Source organism: Trachypithecus francoisi, unplaced genomic scaffold (assembly GCF_009764315.1).
Source record: "Trachypithecus francoisi isolate TF-2019V2 unplaced genomic scaffold, Tfra_2.0 Lachesis_group5, whole genome shotgun sequence".
Lineage (NCBI taxonomy): Eukaryota > Metazoa > Chordata > Mammalia > Primates > Cercopithecidae > Trachypithecus > Trachypithecus francoisi.
The window spans coordinates 49,539,959-49,553,125 of record NW_022681470.1 but is presented as its reverse complement, the minus strand read 5'-3'; the positions used below and the strand labels follow the sequence as shown (position 1 = coordinate 49,553,125).

The 13,167-nt window shown below is 34.5% G+C and overlaps 1 long non-coding RNA gene across 1 annotated transcript in view; it reads left to right on the top strand.

The window, feature by feature from the left end:
* The first annotated feature begins 8,876 nt into the window (after positions 1–8,876).
* LOC117076298 overlaps positions 8,877–13,167 on the top strand; it is a 144,498-nt gene continuing 140,207 nt past the window's right edge. Inside the window, exon 1 of the long non-coding RNA XR_004434309.1 lies at positions 8,877–11,542. This is a non-coding gene — a long non-coding RNA (uncharacterized LOC117076298). The remainder of the gene's footprint in view (positions 11,543–13,167) is intronic.

Sequence of the window (13,167 nt, the reverse complement as noted above, 5' to 3'; positions counted from 1 at the left end):
ACTCTTCTGGTTCTTAGAGTCAGCAATTCATTTTTTTCCCCTAGTAGTTAAAGCAGTTTGTCTGTAGGCATCGCTATTAATATATGGATCCCTCAGTCCCCATGCCCTCCTAAGGTATAATTTATGTTATTATCATATATTTGAATCTTATGAGTCTTATTTAATTCATCAGGTTGACTTCAGTTAAATATTTTTAATTAATCACAGACAAAACTATTTTAAAATTTGAAATGAAGTACATGTAAGTCTGTGTTGACTTTGAAACTTTTAAGAATTTTATAATTTTAAATCTAGAAACTTCCATTTAAAAATTTTTAATATTTCAGAAGTCATAACATACATAAGAATCTTTGACATGCCCTAAAATCACTGAGTTAAGTATTATGAAACTTAATTTGGCATGCTTATCTAATTAATGAGATCTGAAGAATTGCTGGTTTATAATTGAAGTGATGTAACACTGAAGACATTTTTTTCAAGACTACGTGCACAGTTGATTCATTAAGTAATTTCTGTTTACTGTTGTGTTACCCTTCTTTACTTACAGAACTCAGTAGGCCAAGCATGCTTGCTATCCTAGTTAAAAATAGATTAGCTATTAACTTTTGCATTGAAAGTCAAAGAGCCTATATATTTATCTGAAAATGGAATGTGAAGATGCAGAGATATAGTTATGATGCATGGCTTATAAAATCTAAACATGCTTCTAAAAGGGTCAGTTCTTTCCCTTAATATCTTAGATTTTATTTTTGAAAGTATGGTGCCAAAAACTAGATTCTGTAAATCAGTATGACTATTTATTTATTTATATTTCTTTGACAGTCTCTGAACATGAATATTTTCAATTAATATGCAAAACCAGCAATCAGTTTACTCCCTATAACCTGTGAAGTGCAGATCATTTAGCCTTTCTATTCAAAGTGCCTCAATTTGGCCTCCACTCTTGTTTACAATATTACATCCTAGTAAACTGCAACTCACACCTTCTATTCTAGTTAGATTGGTTCAGCAACCATGACATTTGTGTCTGTCCTCTGTTACTCCTCTCCAACAGACTGTAGTACTACCTTGTTTATCTTTGCCCATTTATATCCTAACTGCCTTTCAAGCTACCATTGAAGTCCTTCCCCATGCTTAATGTTTCTTTTGTTCTGCTGTGTACTACCTCTACCTCGACTCCATTTCCAAGTTCTTCTCATCTTGTATGTATTACTCATTTGGAATCAAACAACAATAGACATTTCCTGAATGCTAAATCCAAGCATTGTGCTAAGATTATTTCCTCATTTAATCCTCAAACCTAATCAGAAAAAGGTACCATTGTTATCTTAATTTTGATTAGGAAACATCTCAAATAATTTAAATGTAGGCCACCATCTTAAACTGGTGAAACCTAGATTAAAATGCATATTCTTATCTATTAAATAATGTTACCTTAAATTAGGAGCTAACCTTTCATCCATTTTAATCTTTTCCTCCTCGAGATTTTAAGTTCTTTTGGAATTTTGGAGGATTGTAATTTATATTTTCCAACCTCCCTGACACTGCCTGTCTCCTGCACATAGCTTCTAACATAGTGCTCTGCATTTGGTTGAATCTCAATAAGTATTTTTTCATTGAAGAAAGAAAATCATGTATCAGTGTACTTCTACATAGATTTATAATTTGTTTCTTTACCTTTTTTAGAAACTTATATTTTTCTCTGTAATAAGTAATTACTCATTAATATACCTCAGTGACATGAAATATTCAGTCTATGAGTGCCTTAAATATGTTATCAATTTTTTTTTTTTTTTTTGAGATGAGGTCTCGCTCTGTCACCCAGCTTGAGTGCGGTGGCACCATCTCAACTCACTGCAAGCTCCTCCTCCTGGGTTCACGCCATTCTCCTGCATCAGCCTCCCAAGTAGCTGGGACTGCAGGTGCCCGCCACAATGCCCAGCTAATTTTTTGTATTTTTAGTAGAGACGGGATTTCACTGTGTTAGCCAGGATGGTCTCGATCTCCTGACCTTGTGATCTGCCTGCCTCAGCCTCACAAAGTGCTGGGATTACAGGTGTGAGCCACTGCACCCGGCCTGTTACCAAATTTTTTACCCTGGAAACATTGAAATATCCTCAACTCTGGGAAACTTTATTAATGTAATCATTAGATAGACTTTGTATAAGATAAACTTTAGGCAAAATCCTATTCAGTGCAAAGTATGTTTACATTGTCATAGATCAATATTTTTTTTTTAAAGAATAAATGAATGAATAAGACCTAAAACCACAGAAGTACAACTATACCAACATAGCGAAGTTACATAGAATGGCTGTGTATATAACAATTTTTAGTGACCTTTGCCAATAAAACCTTGATACCATTCTTACAGAATCCCTGTAAAACGTCTTACTACTTATCATTATAATATGGAACAAAATGTTTTATTCATCTGAAGCTAAAATGGGTGTATCTATGGTAGCACTGAAATACTATGTAATACAGTGTCAGCATTTCATCACGTACAATTAATCTCATCTTACTTCCGCAGGGGCTGCTGTGGCTTCTTGTGTTGCATGGAAACTATCAACAAAAAGGTGTAAACAAAAGCATATTGTATCGCTTTGGCAGATAAAATATTCTTCCCTCCTAAGTCTATTTCTGATTCACTTTGGGGTGAATTGGTTATTAATTGGGTGGGCAGGCAGAACTTCTGCTAAAAAATATTTCCAAATTGAATGACTGTTTTAGGCTATTGGGGTGTCTTTGTGTGTGAAGAATCAGTATCTAAAGGCTATAATGGGAAGATTATTCATGTATAGGCAAATATGCTTATATTCCATTTTAGAATTAAAACATTAAAGACTCTTAAAGACATATATAACAATTTGTGTTGAAAATGCTTTCTGGCTCTTAAGCTGATAGTAATATATTATTTGTGGATACATCATTAATGCACATGGACTACTAACTACTCAAATGCCAGAGCTTCTTGTTGCATTAATTCTAGGCTGTATATATCATAGTTAATAATTATAGAAGTAAAAACCAGCCTATCATCTAGTTAGATATGAATTAAATACATCTGGTTGGATATGAGTTAAAACTATAAACCCATGGTAGTGAAGGAAATAATACACTCTAAAATCCCAGATGGAGGCCTCATTTATATTCACCAGGGTTGATTCAGCTCAGAACTTCATCTCTGGTTCACATCCCTAACTCTCTCCATTTCACCACCAGATAGGAAATCTTGACTGTTAGCTCTCCTGCTGGGATTACTTACCGAGAAATCCTTACTTGATTGTGGTAATACCGCCTGACTTCCCTTGGGAAGACATTCAGATAAATTAAATATTCAAGAATTCATGAATAAAATGAAATCTGAAACATGTTCGTATTCATATGGTCTCCTCTTTTAAACAATATTTTAAAATATTGCCTCCTTATATCTATTTAAGCTGCTTTTAAACAAAGAGGAGCCACAGATGTTCCATGAATATTATTTTTATTTTTACTGAACATGCTTACTGGGAATAGAAATTACATGATATTATGAGTAGCCATTTTTAAATTTATATAAAAAAACCTTTGGATTATCAATATATTTTTGATTCTTTGCACTTGAGTGATATACATGATAATTAAACTCATGTTCTTCTGAAATCATTTTTTGTTATAGACAAGTATTCCGAGAGTTTTTGCTAAATGTATTTACCACAGTTGAAATTGTCTTTGAAATTTCATCTTAGGATAATTCAACAAATGTGTTACTCTTAAAGGGCTGTGATGAATGGGAGAATATTACTTTTTAGCTTTGATATGAGTAACTTTGTCATATTTGGTGAGAAATAAAGTAAAAAGAACCTTGAGTTTTCCCCTCATTTGATACAGGAAACAAATGAAAAGCTTGAAAAACAATTAAGGAAACACACTAAAACTGTTTTCTACTAAGAGGATATATTCCAGGGATTTCAAAGCAGTTACAGGTAAGATCATTCATTCTCAGATATCTTGTGTGTGTCCTACTCACTTAGGTGGTATCCTACTCACTTAAATGCTGATCAAAGTCAGGTGACCCAGCAAGTGGTGGAAGGAAAAAGTTGTTTTTAGACCTCATGTGGTACTTGTGTGTACTTCATGCTAAGAGTATATTCTCATTTCTTTACTTACGAATTATATAAACAAAATTTTAGATCAACATCAGATTGAATTTCTGTATTTCTTTTAGTTGATGTAATACTTGGGAAATGTGTTAAAGTGAGGTAGAGTTTGTGAAAAATAATAATGAAAGTATATGTAGGCTGGGCATAGTGGCTCACGTCTGTAATCCCAGTACTTTGGGAGGCTGAGGTGAGTGGATCACCTGAGGTCAGGAGTTTGAGACCAGACTGGCTAACTTGATGAAACCTTGTCTCTACTGTAAATACAAAAAATTAGCTGGGTGTGGTGGTGAGTGCTGTAATCCCAACTACCTGGGAGGCTGAGACAGGAGAATCACTTGAATGCTTTGCAGCGAGCTGCTGAGATTGCACCACTGCACTCCAGTCTGGGCGACAAGAGTGAAGCTCCATCTCGTCGAGGGGCAGGGCACGGAAAGGAGAAGGAAGTATATGTAGTATATAGTATAAAAGGTATCACTTATTTTGTAGAATAGTTTGTTATGATTGAGTTGGCTATAAAATATATATTTCTATGAAGTAATCCTATATATTTCTAAGAGGCAAACTAATAGGATTTCCTACTTACTTCTATGTTAAACAATGAAGCACTTTCATTATAAAATCCCTTGAAGTGTGATGAGAAAAAAACCTGAGCATCTGGTAACATGCTGGTGACATTATGCCTAATGTGACTTTTGCTTAGTTGAACATTACAGGAAGTTTTATATGTGAGATATTGTAATTCAAATTTAAGAGTTCATCCTGTTTTTGCAGTACATTCCAATATCCCATTTCAACTATCAACTGCTTCTCTGCTTTTCCTTTTCCTCTTATGTCTCAGAAATAGTCAAAGCTCTTGAGCTTTTCGTCCTTGAGTAAGAATACAGTGACAAATAGGCCCAATGCAAAATTAGTATTTACCAGTAGGTCCTATTCATTCAGGTTCAGTAAGTCCTGGCCAGTTCATTGGCCAGGTTAATGAACTGATAAATTAGAGGGTCACCCACATAGTGTGATTAAAGAAGATACTGAGAAATAAATGTCCTTTGCTCAGAAAAGGTAGTTCACTCATTGTTTTTTCATTGTGTCTATATTTCTCAGTATGATTTATTTCTTTGTATCTAGAAGGACTTTCAACTCTAAATAATCTATTACTGAGAGACAATTAGTAATACTGTTTATTTTAGTAATATCAACAACTATGGCCTGGTGCAGATGAGTTGAGAACTTTCTCAGAGTAAAACATTCTAGGGAAGGGAACATAATTGGTTTAAGGGACTATTTTCATGTTTCTTTTATGAATGCTGTACATGACAGTATTTAATTAGATAGTTTTCAATGGCTGAGAAAAATACCCTGAAGTGCTTATAATTTTTTTAATGTGTTGCTAGATTGTTTTTAAAGAAATTACTTGCAATAATGAAATGTATGTTTCAGGAAATGAAATGGAAATAGTCCAATTTCAGCCAACTCACAATTTAAAGAGGTCTTATCTATCGTATTGTCTTTTATACATCACATCGCAACGTATTAGTTACTTTAAGATAGAGCTACCTTACTTAGAGTCAATGTCCTTGTTAATTTGATTTGGATTTACTTGCAGTGAGGAATAACTAGAGTGGATTTCTTTGGAGGATTGCTTGCTTTGATTTTACATTTTTATTAAAGCCCATTGGGCCAAGAAGCTTAACTAATACTTTCCCCAGTTGTAACACTTCTTTGTATTTATTCCCTGGTTTTCTCAGTTATTTCCTTACTGGAATTCAAAGCATACAGTAATTATAGAAATAAGTTATCTGACTATCATCAGCCTTGTGGGCTTCGGTGGAACAAAGGAAAAGGTGATTATATCATTTTCTGGAATCCATGGATGAAAACTGTAGCTATGTTTGCGTTAGGAAAATAGTTAACCGAAACAAATAAACTTACCTTTGGGAGTTTTCAACTCACTTGAAGAGTCTACTCTAGGAGATCTAAATTTAGCAATCACCTTAAGATAGTATTCATTTCCCTAGTTCTTGATTTGTATAGATTAATACATCTTCTACAAGTTGATTCTATGTAGGTTTATTGCCTAAAATTGACTTTCTCAAAAGTGACTTCTTTTACTAAGTTTACTTTAAAAAAATTTGTTAAGTTACATGACAAATTGAAAAATCAATGTGTGAAATTCTAGTAAACAAGCAATAAAAATAGTAAAGTGGTAATGTTGATTTTGGTAATGGTGCTTGTGTGTTTGGAAGGACTGTATACAAAAGCAACATTTAAATTATTAATCTTTTGGTACATATCTTATTAAGGAAATAATTTTCAGTTATAAGAGTACATCACTTGGATATAAAACAAAAATTATTTTTTAAAGAGTTCCACCCATTACAGATTTTTAAAAAGTCATTGTTAAGCCAATGTTTTGAAGTCTATTTATTTGAATAAATTATGAAGCTTTTGAAGTCTATCAATTGATATTGATATCAATGTATTAAAAGCTCTAGATATTCTATTGTCTTATAATACTCACTTTTAATACCAATTTCTGATTGATACAGGACAGATGTCATTTTTATCACAATTTGTAGTTTAGGAAGCTATAGTCAATTATCTTTATAGTTATATATAATGAATCATTTCAATTCCAGAAAGTATCTTAGGCTCCAAATTTAATTCATTTCTCAGTCTGTAGTAAAATAACCTACATTTGAATCTTGGCTTTTGTTCTTACTTAGTTAATATTATTGTGACTTCAAATAAGCTAAGCTGTGGCTAATGTTTTCTCATCTGTAAGACAGTTGGCAAGAGTACCCATTTCATAGGCTTACTGTGAAGATTAAATGTATTAATTAGAATTAAGTCTAAATTTCTGAGTACCATGCCTGGTACATAGCAAGAGGGCATTAAAGATTAACTGTTATTATTATTTGATTATGGCTAGTGTATTACTGAATAATGCTGGAGGCAGAGAGATTTAATTCCTGATCCTGGATTTAATTCTTAATCCTGGATTTTTTTAGTTAATGATGTTGAGTACGTTAGTTAACTTGTTTGAGCTCAATCTTAGCAGAAATCTAATAGAATTATTGTGCTGAATAAGCTAGTTATTTAACTTATTAGTACATAGTTTGTCATTATTAGATGTGTGATAAATGATAGGTCAAAAAAGATGGTAATTAATGATAGAGAAGTAAAGTAGTTGCAAATAACAACTGTAAAATACTAGACTGAAAAGACACTGAAAACCATTGAAAAGGAAACAGAAGCCTGCAACTGGAATGGCTTTGAACACTTGCAATTGCAATGGTTTTGAATTGTGAATGTGCAGATTATGGGTCAAGAATGATGATCAGTTATCACAGATATGGCTATGGAAAATGGTGGTGAAAATAAACTGCAGCCTTACCAGCTAATGATGCTAAGATCAATATGGGACTAGGTAAGTTGCGAGAAATTTAAAGGAAAATCCTGAACAGCATAAAATCCCCAGAAAAAGTAAGACACAAATTTAGAACATAAGCTATGTAAATTCATGTTTCACTAGTGAGCTACATATGTACAAAGATGAGGCTTAATGAAAAAGCAAGCAGATACTAAAGATAAATCCACTTTAAAAAATATAGGTATACAGATTTGAGTGGGAAACTTCTTAACTGAATGCATTTCTTGGCTGTGCACAGCACAAATGGCAGAAAGCTGAATCTGGGTGGATTCGGAGTATCACTATATAGAGTACAAAGCCAGTAGAGCTGTTTCAAATTAGAGAGAAATTAATAGAAGCACCAAACCAGAGAGTGAGAATCGTCTCTGCTCAAATCCTTGACTTACCACAGAACTTTGCAGGACCTGGAAGACTTACAGAGATCAGGCTACTCGGGAGGCTGAGGCAGGAGAATGGCGTGAACTCAGGAGGCGGAGCTTGCAGAGAGCCGAGATCGCGCCACGGCACTCCAGCCTGGGCGACAGAGCGAGATTCCGTCTCAAAAGAAAAAAACAAAACAAAACAAAACAAAAAACAAACAAACACACAAAAACCGCTGCTATAAGACGCCATAGGCTACCTAACATAGGATGACGCAATATTTTTAGTTTGAATCCAGGCAAGTTAACTGCATACCAGAATAACACCCCAATAATTCTTGGAAGAACAATACAGAATTGTAAGTAGCTATAACATACTATATACAATGTCCAGTTTTCTACCAAAATGTCTAAGACATGCAAAACCAAAACCAAAGCAAAACAAAACCCCCAGGAAATTGTGGCCCATGCTTAGGGAAAAAAGGTAGTTGATAGAAGCTGACTCTGAGTTGACCCAGGTGTTGAATTTACTAGAAAAAGACTTCTAAGCAGCGATTATACATTTTAAAATTAAAGAAAATATGGTCAAATATTTAAAAGAATTATTTCTAAACAGAGAAATGGTAACTTCATCAAAATGCAAAATTTTAGAGCTGAAAAATACAGTAACTGATACTTTTTAAATGCTAGATAATCTTAACAGAAGATTTAAAGTAAAAGAAGAAAAAAAAATGGCCGGGAGCAGTGGCTCACGCCTGTAACCCCAGCACTTTGGGAGGCCGAGGTGGGCGAATCATGAAGTCAGGAGATCGAGACCATCCTGGTCAACATGGTGAAACCCTGTCTTTACTAAAAATACAAAAAAATTAGCCAGGCGTGGTAGCGGGCACCTGCAGTCCCAGCTACTCGGGAGGCTGAGGCAGGAGGATGACATGAACCCGGGGGGCAGAGCTTGCCATGAGCAGAGATCTTGCCACTATACTCCCTCCTGGGCGACAGAGCAAGACTCCGTCTCAAAAGAAAAAAGAAAAAAATTGTGAATTTGAAAAATGACTAATAAAATGTACACAATCCGGAACAGAGAGAAAAAGACAAAAAATGTAAACAGAACGTCATAAACTTCTGGGACATTATGGAGCCGTCTAAGATACGTGTAATTGGAATTCCAGAAGAGAGAAAAGAAACGAATTAGAAAAATACTTGATTAATGCCCCAAACACCACAGTTGAAGCAAACATTAATCTACAGTTTTAAGAAACTCCACAAACTTGAAGATGAATAAACAGAGAATGTTACTCCTGGACACATAATAATCAAAATGCTGAAAGAAAAATATTGAAAGCAGCCAGTCCAGAAAAGAATGGGAGATACAAATTGGGAAATTACTGATAAGATAATGATTTCTAGGTGTAGTGGCTCATACCTGTAATCCTAGCTACTTGGGAGGCTGAGATGGGTGGATCACTTAAGGCCAGGACTTTGAGAACAGCCGGGGCAATGTAAGATGGTCCCTCCAAAAAAAAAAAAAAGAAAGAAAGAATATTACCTGGTGTGGTGCATACATGTAGTTCCAGCAACCTCAGGAGGCTGAGGTGGGAGGATTTCTTGAGCCCAGGAGTTCTAAGCTGCAGTGAACTATGATTATGCTATTGCACTCCAACTTGGGCCCAGAGTGAGACCCTGTCTCCTAGAATAATAATAATAACAATGACCAATTTCTTGGTGTACTATGGAATCCAGAAGACATTGGAACAATAGATTCAAAGTGCAGAAGAAAAACAAAAAGCTGCCAAACAAGAACTATTTGTTCAATGAAGTTATTCCTCAAAAGTAAAGGCAAAATAAAGACATCTACAGATAAACAAAATGGAATTTTCTACACACCAGCACCACAAGGTATGCTAAAATGAAGTTCTTTAATTTCAAGTGAAATAATATGGGGATGCCAACTTATATCTATAGGAAGACATGAAGAACACTAGAAAGATGATGTAAAAAAAAAACATTTTTATATATTTCTCTTTTTAATTTTTAAAAATATATACGCCTTCTTAAGGGAAAATTATAATATTTTATTGATGGTTTTGTGTTGTATGTAGATGTAATATAGGTGTCAACAGTAGTACTAAGAATGAAGGGTACATTGAACAAAATGGAAGGATGAGGATAAATTTCTATTTGTCTACATGTCCTTCACTAGTTTCCTTATATCCAAGCCAACTGCTATTTGTGAGCCAGCTGGTGACATTTAGGGTATAAACACCAGCAGGCTAATTTTGGAGTCATTGTCTCACTTATATCAAATATTAATTAGCTAAAGTCAACTCCTTTCTTTTTGTACACACACATATGTACAAATATATGTCTATGTATTTTTGGTAGACTTTAAAACGTGATAATTTCTTAAATTGTGGAGGAAATTTGTACATATATTTACAATGTTTATATATATACACACACATACATTTTCTCTATAATTTAAGAAATTATCACAGTTTCTAAAATCTACCAAAAATATGATAATGCTATTAAAGAAAATTTGAAACTATCAGCAAAAACAAAACAAAACAAAACAAAATCTGTGAAAGGCTGATTAGCTATTATCTAAATTGTAGTGATTGTAAATAAATGACTGTATATAAAAAAAACCACACAAGTACAAATCCTGACCATAATAGTTTGTGTGTATATATGACCTAATTTTTAAAAAATTAAATTGACAATAGTATTATATATATTTATGGGGTACAATGTGGTGTTTCAATACCTGCATACATTGTGGAATAATCCAATCAAGCTGATTGACATATCTTCCACCTCCTATACTTATCATTTCTTTGTAGTGAGAACATCTAAAATCTATTCTTGTAGCACTTTTGAAATATATAATACATTGTTAACTATAGTCCCCATACTGTGCAATGGATCATCGGAAGTTACTCTTCCTATATAACTGAAACTTTATACTGCTGACTAACGTCTCCTCTTTCCCTGGTCAGCCCCTTCTTCCAGCCTGGTAACCATCGTTCTGTTACCAGTAGAGGGTCTTGACTGCAAATTGTCCAAGTTCATGGCGTTTTGAACAAAAAATTGGACAAAACGCACAGCAAAGCAAAGAAACAATGAAGCAACGAAAGAACGATAGCAGACATTTATTGAAAATGAAAGTACACCCCACATTGTGGGAGCCGCCCAGCAGCCGGCTCAAGGGCCCAGATACAGAATACCCGCTTGAGGTTTCCCATTGGCAACTTGGTGTTTAATCTCATGTAAATGATGTAGTGGCCGACCATCAGTTTGATTGGTTGTGGACAGCGACCAAAGAGGCTGAAGTGAAGTTACAAAGCTACACTCCTAGGCAAACATCTGATTGGTTGCAAAAAGCAACAAATCAGAGAGGTACTTTCAATTTCCCATCTGCCCCACAGAGAAGGTGGGGGTTCACAAACGGAGTAGCTTCCGGTTCCTTTGTTACTTAAGTATGGAAAGTTAGGATTTTCCTTTCACTTTAGTTCTAGAAGTCAGCGTGAAACGCCTTAAGTTCCCTGCCTCCAGACTCTATTCTCCTGTCTCAATTCTACTCCCTACTTTTATGAGCTCGACTACATGTAAGTGAGATCATGCGGTATTTGTCTTTTTGTGCTTGGCTTATTTCACTTAGCATAATGACCTCTGGATTCATCCATGTTGTTGCAAATGACAGAATTTCGTTTTTTAAAAAAGCCAATTTGTGTGTGTGTGTCTATATTTATATATATAGATCACATTTTAAAAATCATCTGTTGATTTGCAATTCAGTTACAACCTAAAGTTATCAATGTACTGAGAAGTTTTAAAACCTAGGGATACTAGTGCAACAAATTTAAATATTTTTTTAAACTGAAATAGAACAATATTTAAATAAATATCAATTCTTAGGGATAATCAGTACTCTTTTCTTGCTAAATGTAATGTTTTCCAACAAATATTTAATATTGCCTTATATGACAGGATATTATGCCAGATTCTTGGGGGCAACAAAACCTATAAATTGTGATTTTTGTTTTTAAGCTCATTAAATATATGGTGTAAAGAACATGCATTTAAAAGGTTTAAAAAATGTGTTTACTCAAGCATTTGTTTCAATATGTAGTTCTTAGAGCACCTGCATTAAATTCACCTAGGGCACTTATTAAAAATGCAAGTTTCTTGTCTCCAATCTACACCAGTTGAATCTCAGTCTCTGGAGGGATGGTTTCGGAATTGGAAATGGTTTACAGCACCCCAGGTGATTCCAATGTTCACCAAAGTGCTAATAGCCGTGGGTTAGCGCAGTGAGAAATGACCTCCAGCTGGGACTGTTTCATAGTCATGGTTGTACTTCACCTGGACCTTAATTGGTGGTTTGGCTCTTCAGAGGTTGAGATGAGAGCAGGGGATATTACAAAAGGATGCAGGATATGAACAGCGTGCCAACTTATCTTCTTTTGGAAGAGTGAGTATTTTGGTTTGTCTCAGGTGTGGTGTTTAAAAACTACTGGAAAATTAAGTTGGTGTCATTTTGAGTGTGTCCTTGGTTTCTTTCTATAGATAAAAAAGTAAAGTACTTTTTATACCTGTTAACAATAAACCCTCAAGATAATGAAGTAATTTTAGAGCTACTTGAGCACCTTTGCTTTCGGGAGCTTCTTTCCCATGTGTATATATACCATACATGTTGGCTATCTTTGCTTTTTCTTTGTTAAGATATTTAAAAGTAAATATTAAACATCCTACTTTTTATTCCAAATACTTCACTATACAGATCTAAGAAGAAAGAATGCTTTCTTACATAACTTTAGTATCATTATCAAAACAATTAATACAATTGTCTCATACTGTCTAGTACCTGGCACGTATTCAAATTTCCCCACTTTTCCCATATTGCTTGATACAGCTGCTTTAAACAAAAAAACAAGATGTAGTTAAGCACCACTTTGCATTTGCTTTTGAAGTTGCTTTTAATCTAGAACGCTACTTTCCCTGCCCAAGTTTTAACCTAGAACACTACTCTTTCTCCCTTCATTTTCTTTTTATCCCCTGTGTGGTAACTTTTGAATTACAACTAATAGAATCAAAGAGATTTTACCTCTTCCCCCATCCCTTTCATCCATTCATTTCATTCATCAGCTCCTTCCCCTTTTAGGGGATTATTTGTTGAGCCTCTTCTGTGTGCCACACGTTGCACTTAAAGCTGGACATGCAAGAGGATAAC